The following is an 8633-nucleotide window of genomic DNA, read 5'->3' as shown; positions in this document are numbered from 1 at the left end:
ATACCCACTGCCTGTTTACCACCTACCTAGTGCCATGGTCCTGGGTCTTACCTCATGAGATGAGTCCAGACATAGAGGATCGTCCTGGATGTACTGTGGAAATGTAAAACAGCAGATAATAGCAAACCCTATTGAACTGAATGACTTTCATTCAAAGTGTCATGTTAGAGGACCTAGTAAATGCCTTGAAAGAATATCTCTAGCATTTCTAGGTCCTCCGGAGTAACTCTATCATCATCCTTGGTGGAAGCATACAATAGATTCACACTGGGGAACCTACAAAACATCTACAGAGAATTTTTTTAAAGATGTAGGTAAGTGAAATTGCCTTTCCTGGTCCCACAGATACAAGGGTTGTACAATATCAACGTTTTCAAAAAATAAGTTTAAGCAAGCAATTGTATTAAAAACACTAACTTAAAACAGTTCTGAACACATTTTAATACCGGTGATAGGTTGGTGGTGAATCAATTTGCAGGAACCCATCAAAAGACTCTCCAATAATGGCATGTCCATAGCATTGTGTAAATATAAGGAGGGTGTGAGTAACCTTACTGTAGTGTGTAAAGGTTTACAAAGAGATTGATTTTACCAGCAAGAAAAATCTGAATATATGGAACTGTTATTGAGCCCCCCCCCCCAAGATTTATAGTTTATTAAGAGACTACAAATAAATATATGATTTTTCCTTTTTATTAAAAACTCTTTCCAGAGGTTCAAGTTGTGAAATTCCAAAGATTTAGAGGATCAGAAATGAACCTAGCTATAGCTCTACCGCCCAAACTTTCCCAAATATAATCCTTTAATAAATTGTATCAATTTGATTATTTCTGTGTAACTTGTATCTTTCTCATTGTGTACTATATCAATTTATTATATGTACAAACTGTTCCTTATATGTATCAGAAAGTAACTTGGAGACAGCCACCTCTTCATGCCCCCGTCTACATAATCTGAGAAATGGGATGTTGGCCAAATCCCTCCAGCTATTTCCCAAGCCAGATAGCTATCAGAACCACTGTATGTATGTAAATATAGATGATCCTCTTTACCAGCAAGATAAGCTCGGGATATTAACCTGAGGCTGAGAGTCTGCCACTGCTACAGAAGAGTGGGCTTAGTATAATAATAACAATATTATAATAAAAAGCTTGATTTATATCCTGCCCTATCTCCCCGTAGGGACTCAGGGCAGTTATGGGCATTCATTAACTTTCTATACAGACAGCCAAATCCTTGATTGCCTAAGATTGGCATCTTTGTCTTTTGAGCTTTACACCTTTCACACAGCACTGGAAGTTTGAGTTGGGGCTTCACTGTAGCGGAGTGGCTTCTTCCCCGACTGACATTCTCCATGCCATAGAAATCCCCGCTTGTATGCTGTGACGTCAAGGGAATCCCCAGCCAATTCCAGTGCAAATACTGACAGGCCTCTTTCTCAGCCAATCAGGAGTGGGAGTTGGAAGCCTGCATAGCTGTCTGAATTGTATAAGATGTCTTGCATTTCTTTATATGTTTATGCTTGCACCTTTTGAAACAAATTGCTTATACTTGCATCCTTCTTGTCGTATTGAACCTGTGTGACTTGTCTTCAACTTGGTGAGTTTGTTTCTTAGTCCTGGACTATCTGACCCAGAGAACATATCTGGTAATACTCTCAGTATATCATTTGCCAAGTGATTGTGTCACAGTCCTGTTCCGTCATTTCAGATTAGTGGTCTTTGGCTTACTTGACCCTCCTTGGAACTTAGCATCTGAGTTGTCAGCACCTTTAGTCTGAGAAATAACCTGCTACCTTATTGCAACACTATATATACACAATCACAAGTCCTATTTTGAATTTAGCATAAAGAATGTGGGGTATTTTATGCTTTGCCCAGCAGAGGTCTCACACATTATGTTTCTGTGCTGTATAATTACTCCAGCTCCTAATGGGAATTGATTTGAATGTTCCTAGAGGTGTATCTTGAGAGAAAAGGTTTTAAGAGGATCATTTAAAAGCTCCTTCTCTGCTAAAATAGAACATAATTGCCTTGGTTTTGAGGAGGAATCTCTAAATTTGAAGTTTTGCCATGTTAACAGCATGTTGGTTGAATTATTATGAATGGATCTTGAATCCAAATAAATCCTATTGACTGCAATTAACTTCTGAATCCTAATGTTATATAATATATAGTCAGCCTTCTTTATCTACAGATTCTGTATCCATGGATTCAGTCATCCACAGCTTGAAAAATTTTATTTTGCCATTTTATACAAGGGACACCATTTTACTGTGGCACTGTATATACTGGGACTTGAACATCCATGGATTTTGATATCTATAGGGAATCCTGGAATCGAACCGCAGTGGATACCAGGGGCTCACTGTACTCATATTTTTGGTATAAATCTCTACAAAGAGACTTTGTACAAAAGAGTTTCACAAAACTGCAAAAACAACCTAAATGATAAAGGGGGCAGGTACTGACAGATTTGGATATTGCACCCTTCAGTGGATTCACTTTGGTTTATCATTTTATAGTGCCCTAGAATGAAACCATAAGTCTTTTTTACTCTGAAACCTGCCCCAAATGTGTTGTACTACTAATCCTGTTTCCCATAGCTAACATATAATGCAGCACATGTGGAGGACACAAGGTTGGAGAAAGCAGCCCTAGGATAATGCATAGACAAGATGGTAAAACACACCATCTTATATTTAACTTATATTGATGAACATTACTCCATAGTGTGGTTTCAAGTTTTATCTAAGCCTTGTCAAGATTGCATGATATTGTCTAGAATGCTTTTCAAAATATGTGGGAAGGGCTTTGATCATGAGAGAGAATAACTAAGAAATGGCACTTAAGCATCACTTGGAAATGGAAGAACGGTTCTTGGCTTTGTCAGATATAGCCCAGTTCCCACTTGTGGATTGGAAAGTGATTTCCAGGATTTCTGAGTCGCCAAACAGCTGTTTTCATCAAGACAGAAAAAGACACAAAGTCTCACCAAGGCGGATCTGCAGAAGTACAGCATCCGTTTGTTTGTCAGTCTTGATTGCATGCTTGTCAAAACATGCAGAAGACACTATTTGTAGGATTTGGCTCCTCTCCAGTACCGTCAGGCATTTCGAAGGCCATTGATTTAAGTGCTTAAGTGCTCCTGTGTGCAACTGTGGCAAAAGAGTTTAAGGTTTAATTATAATGCGATTATTCCTACTTCCTTGTTTTGAGTAGATTAAATGCACGTGTATAAAACATATTTGTTTTATACCTGATTAACTCTCATCACTTCTGCCAAATAATCCTAGGAATTATTATTTGATGAGCATATTCCAAATTCTTTCTTATCAATCCGCCCACCCACCCACCCACAAGAACGCAGATCTCAATGAACCCTGGATAGAGGAGTAACTTTACGTATACCATATGTATCATGTATAAGTCGACTTCATGTATAAACTGAGGGAAGGCTTTGTGGCCAAAATTATGGATTTTGATAGATTCATGGATAAGTTGAGAGTCATTTTGTGGAAAAGGGAAAGCACCAATGCTGTCTCAATGCCAATGTCTCCTGGGTGTCACTACCATTTCCGCACCCAGACATTCAAAAAGGTCAGAAGCAAAGCTGTGGGGGAGAGAGTAAAAGAGGCCTATGCTTCTTTTAGATTCTCTTGGATCAGACTGAGCTCTTGCATTTTGCCATTCTACTCAAAGAAATGCATGGCTTGTTTTTATATATAAACTAGCTTGGGGACCCAGCGGTGCCCGGGTCATTTGAGAAAGGCACTGTTTGTCTTTGAATGTTAGGTATTCTCAGTTTGGAGTGGGTGAACTACAATTCCCAGAATCATGGGTCAATCCTCCCCAAACCTGCCAGTATTCAAGGTTGGCCATTTTGGTTCTTTGTACCAAGTGTGATCCAGATCCGTCGTTGGCTGGGTTCATTGCTCTTTGGATGCGGGTGAACTACAACCCGCAGATTCAAGGCCCATTCCCACAAACCCCTGCAGTGTGTTCAGTTGGTCATGAGGCTTCTCTGTGTGAAGTTTGGTCCCGGTCCACTGTCGGTGGGGATCACTGTTTCTCTGGATGCAGGTGAACTATAACTCCCTTTCCCTCAAACTTGTCCAATATGTTCTGTCGGTTATGGGGGCTCTGTGTGCCAAGTTTGGTCCTGGTCCATCATCGGAGGGGTTTGGAGTGCTCATTCATTGTAGGTGAACTATAAATCCCAATACCTACTACTCTCAAATGTCCAGGCCAATTCCCCTCCAAACCCACCAGTATTCAAATCTGGGCATATCAGGTATGCATGGCAAGTTTGGCCCAGAGCATCACTGTTTGGGTTCATAGTGTTGTGGGTATAGGTGAACTACAACTCCTCTAAATTCCCCAGTAGGAGTCACAGTGCTCTGACTTGATGCAGGGTGAACTACAACTTCCACCATGTGGGGTCAATCCCCCAAACTCCTCCATTAAGTTTAGTTGCTGTTCAGTTCTGGTGTGCAGATTTGAAAGAGAAGGGCAGTAGGCGGGGTCATGCAAATTCCGCAGCAATGGAGAACCCTGGGATGCCTGCCTGTGGTGGAGGAAAATGTAAAATCTAGGATGAAATGATCCCCAAATGAAAGCATTCCTTGGGTGGTGGACCATAGTGTTTGGGGAGGACATTGGCAAGGTTTGGGCTACATGTTCATGGAACTTGCTGTAACCGCAATGTCAGTGGAAAAGAGTGACTGGCTGGCTTCTCAGCACTGGGAACTGTAGCCTGTTTGTGGAGGCCGGAGGCTGTCTGTGTGAACAGACACCCGTGCCACATACACACGTACGGGTTTTCACTTTTATTATGGATATAGATATAGATATAGATATAGATAGATAGATAGAGATAGAGATAGAAGATATTTCACTCAGAATGACCCATGAATAAAACAATTGGGGAGGTGATTTTTAGACTAAAATTTCTAAAATGTATATTAGATCAAACAACTTCATAAAACTAAAAAGTTCAGGTATTATTGTTAGTTTAATTTGACTGAAAACAGCCAAACAATCACATTATCTCAAAGATGATATGCAACACATGTGACTGTCATAGTATATTAGTTTACAAGTTCCTAGGATCCTCAAAATAGCCATATAAACAGCCTTACTGGTGGCATTGATCTGTTGTGGGTGTAGTCCAGTAGGTCAGTTTACAGCACATGAATGGAGCAATGTTCAGATTTTCTTGCACGTGGAGATTTTAGCTCCATGTAACGGAAGGCCAGGAATACCGCTGAATCTGGTTCTTCCATCTCTGTCTGGTACTGAAATATGGCATGGAATATCAAATCCTGCAATTACCTTTTCCCACCCCAAGACAAGGTTTTTAAATTGTTTTATTTATATGCATGCACAATATTAGCAACACATTCCACTCTCATCTTACTAGCCACCAGTTATTTTTTTTCCCTCTGGAGGTCAATAAAAGCAAGCTACAGTTTGATACAGAATACTGTATAACTATTATTTTGTACTGTCTACCTCATGGCAATTCACAAAATTCATAGAATTAGTTGAAGGGCAATAGGTGCATTTGTTAGATGATAAAATGTGGTGCATTTTAGGCAGAGCCGGCCCTAGGTATTTTTCCAGTGTAGGCGAACAGAATTTTGGCGCCCCCCCAAACCAATAACTGAAAAAGAAAAGCGTTGGATAAACGAAAATGTTGGATAATAAGGATTAAGGAAAAGCCTATTACATTATCAAATTACATTATGATTTTACAAATTAAGCACAAAAACATCATGTTTCACAACAAATCAATAGAAAAAGCAGTTCAATACTTGGTCATGTTATGTAGGAATTACTATATTTGCGAATTTAGCACTAAACATTGAACAGGGATATAGGGCAGTGTGGACTTAGATAACCCAGATAGCCCTCAGTATTAAAAAAAACCTCTAAAATCAGGACAATAAATAAAGAACACACTCTGAAAACAGAAGAAATCCAGACAGTAGACAATCAGGGACAGCTAACACCTCCCAAAAAAAATATTCTCCCAGGCAAGAAGAAGCCAAGCCTTGAAGCCACAGGGCCATTAAATGCTAATCAAGGTGATTAATTACAACATTCACACCTGCTTCAAAGAAGAGTTCTTTCTCCCACCCTGGACCTTCTACAGATATATAAACCCCACTTACCTAGCTTCCAAGTTCCCACAGACCTCACAATCTCTGAAGGCCCCAAAGGTGGGCTTGCGTGGTGCGAAGACAAGCTGCACTGGACAGAAGGCCCAGCGCAGCCACCGGGAGGCCCGAAGGAGAAAGAGGCGGAGAGTGGTGCCCTCCTCCCAGGACAATGGTGCCCCCGGGACGATGGCGCCACAGGCGAGTGCCTAGTTTGCCTTATGGTTGGACCGCCTCTGATTTTAGGCTATGTAATAACAAATTGGATTTATTTAATATAAATTGCTGGAGCTGTAATGATGCCTGGCAGCAGCAGCATGCAAATAAAACAAGCCTAATAGTGCTTGTTTGCAATGGTTTTGTTTTTTCACACTGTTGGTTATTAAAAATGGATGCATTTACAGCAAAAAGGTAACCCGCATATTTTTGAAGATTTTCAGGCTTTGGTCCATGGACTGATATGAGATGTGCTGGCATGTGTGGGATAAACATCTGCACCATAGGATAACCATAAAGTGTGTTGACACATTCAATGCGCCATTATCACTTGCCTTTCCTTTAAAACACCTGAATGTGTGAATATGTGATTACATTGCTTTTTATACCCAAAGCAATGCATTTCTAGATAACAGAAAGCTGGAAATGAAAATGGTACCAACAACTCCCTCATCTGAAGAGAACTGATGTATTATACAGCTTCATCACATGGGGCAATTGAAGCTCCGTCGGATGCTTCTGCCTGAGTTAGCCCATTGAGCCCCATGCCACCCATCAAACAGTGTACGGTGACTTCTAGTGGGGCTCCATGGGCAAACTAGTGTGGCAGCATGCTGGGACAGCGCTACCAACACAGAGGCCATCCTATGTTCCATAAGGAACAACAGGGTTTTGGCACAGTGGCAACACTTCTCCATGTAGGATGGGGAAACATCAGCTGGCAGCTGGGGCAGGATTGTCCCACTGCTGCTCCATTGCTACCATGATTCACTGCAAAGGCTGGCAAATCATGGCCCTGGGCCTCATCCATGTGATGAGATCCAATATGACTGTAGTGCTGAACCATATCCTACAACAGTCCTAATTGGACTAGGAGAGTCCTGGTTAATCCCCTGTCATCTTACCTTTCAAGCTGCTATAAAAATGTATTAGTTTCTTTATCTCCTTATTTTCTCATGCGCTTACTACAATTGCTGCAGACTTAGTTAAAAATTCAAAACTAGTTTGCATGCAGTTTACACAGCTGGGAGGAATAATGGAAGGGGAATGAATCTTGTGTCTTTTAGTAGGCTCAGGCAAAAGCAAGCTACCTCAGCATTACCTAGTTAGTTCATTCTTCATTAGGAATAACCTCTGCTATCTTGACCATATTCTGATCAGAGCCGGCCCTAGGTATTTTTCAAGTGTAGGTGAACAGAATTTTGCCCCCCCCCCCCCAACCAATCACTGAAAAATAAAAGCGTTGGATAAGCGAAAATGTTTGATAATGAGGGATTAAGGAAAAGCCTATTAAACATCCAATTACATTAAGATTTTACAAATTAAGCACTAAAACGTCATGTTTTACAACAAATCAACAGAAAAAAACAGTTCAATACCTTGCGGAGGCAGGCCGCAGGAGACAGGAGTTGCCTCAATGGCGCCCCCAACAAGATGGCGCCACAGGCAACTGCCTAGTTGGCCTGGTGGTTGAACTGCCTCTGATTCTGATGCTACTTGGCTACATGTGTCTCGGTTTTCACCTCTGAAATTAGAGAATCATCGAGTTGAAAGAGACCACAAGGGCTATCCCCTGCCATGCAGGAATACACAAGACACTAACTGATGACCATCTAGCCTCTCTTTAAAAACCTCCATAGAAAGAGATTCCACCACAGTTTACAGCATACAGCTGCTGCTGGGTCAGTTCCGGAACCTCTAGCACTTTGGCGTTTCGCAACTCCAAGTCTGTGGAAAATGTTTTAATAAAAAGAAAAAATCCTATTATTTACTTGATGTCTTATGTTCTAGAAATCTTTGATTCGGGGGTGGGAGGGTTGGGTGTCATGGCTCAATAACAACAACAATATCAGAAGACAATCTGAGACACCGACTCACCTACCAGATAGAGATATATTGTGAGGACAAAATTGGGGGGGGGGGGGGAGAGAAGTCACGTACACTGCCTTGAGCTCCATGGGAAGAAGGAAACACATTCAGGAATAGTTGTGTTGGTCATGCAGCAAAATACAATAAAATCCACAAAAGAGCAATACCTTTATTTGCCAATCAAAAGATGAAAATACATCAGACAACTTTTTAACTGGCTTCTTCATTTGGGGAAAGATGTTTTTAAAACGAATAATAGAAGGAATGTGATCATGTCACAGGCCTACTTTTTGTATCAGATATTTTTTCTGTTGTAGTTCAGTTGGCTTAGAGAGCAGGCAAAGGTCTTTCCTCACTTTTGGGAACAGCCAAAGAACAGTAAAATATA

The sequence above is a fragment of the Anolis carolinensis genome, chromosome 1 (assembly GCF_035594765.1).
Source record: "Anolis carolinensis isolate JA03-04 chromosome 1, rAnoCar3.1.pri, whole genome shotgun sequence".
Taxonomy (NCBI): Eukaryota; Metazoa; Chordata; class Lepidosauria; order Squamata; family Dactyloidae; genus Anolis; species Anolis carolinensis.
Note: the sequence above shows the minus strand (reverse complement) of the source record.